Here is a 1,173-nt window from a genome sequence, read left to right on the forward strand (position 1 = left end):
TATATATATATATACATATACATATATATATATATTTATCTATGTTGTTGTTGTTAAGTGCAGTCAAATTGGTTCTGACTCAAGTAACCCTGTATAGGGTTCCCAAGGAGCAGCTGGTGGGTTTGAACAGCTGACTTTGTTCACAGTCCAGTGCTCAACTTTTAGCGCTATATACACTTAACAACAGCAACATATATAAGCATATATTATATGTACACATCTGTGCTTATATATGTTGCTGCTGTTAAGTGCCATTTGAGTCAGTTCCAACTTATAGCCACCCTGTATAAGGTTCCTGAGGAGCAGCTGGTGGATTTGAACTGTAGATCTTGTGGTTCATAGTCTAGTGCTGACCCACAGAGCCACACCAGGAGCCCACGTATACATACATGTTATCTAGTCAGGGCAGTTATCGTGACAGATGAGGAGATTGAGGTTGTAATGGTTAGGGTCTCTGTGTCAACTTGATGAGGCCAGGATTTCCAGAGGTTTAGCAGTTGGAATGTGCTTATTCCCATAGTGATGAAACCTAATGGAAGCATAGTTAATCTATGATGAACAGTATGAGCAGCCAGTCAATTGAGGGGATACTTCCTTGGGGGTGTGGCCTGCTCCCAATATAATGGACATGTGGGAAAGGCTCTCTCAGTCTTCCATTGGAGACCTGGGACTCTACAATTGTAAGCCACTTCCTTGATAATCTCTCTCTCTCTCTCTTTCTCACTATCTACATATTTCACTGGTTTTGCTTCTCTAGAAAACCTGACTAAGACAGAGGGTCAAGAAAGATAATGTGACAGTCCCTAGAGATCATACAGTTATGAGGCAGAGCAAGACCATCCTATGCCCCCTTAGTCTCCAGCCAGAGCTCACCCCTTGCCTCAATTAATAAACATTCCCTTGCCAACCCCACCGGATTGGGTAGACATGCAGTAAGGAGCTTTGTCAGCAACAACACAGAATACCAGACTAAGCAGGTTCAGGGGATGGTGTGACAACTCGGAACCACATATAAAGGAATATTTAGAAGCTTGGAAGGCTTACAGCTAGGGGAATTTGTAGCACAATCAAGAAACCCATTGCTTTCTAATTCAAGACGCTCAGCTGCCCCCGGAGCCGCCATCTTGGGAGAGACAAAGCAGGGGAAGAGTCAGAACAGCCACGAACACCTGA

Source organism: Chrysochloris asiatica, unplaced genomic scaffold (genome assembly GCF_000296735.1).
Source record: "Chrysochloris asiatica unplaced genomic scaffold, ChrAsi1.0 scaffold00026, whole genome shotgun sequence".
Lineage (NCBI taxonomy): Eukaryota > Metazoa > Chordata > Mammalia > Afrosoricida > Chrysochloridae > Chrysochloris > Chrysochloris asiatica.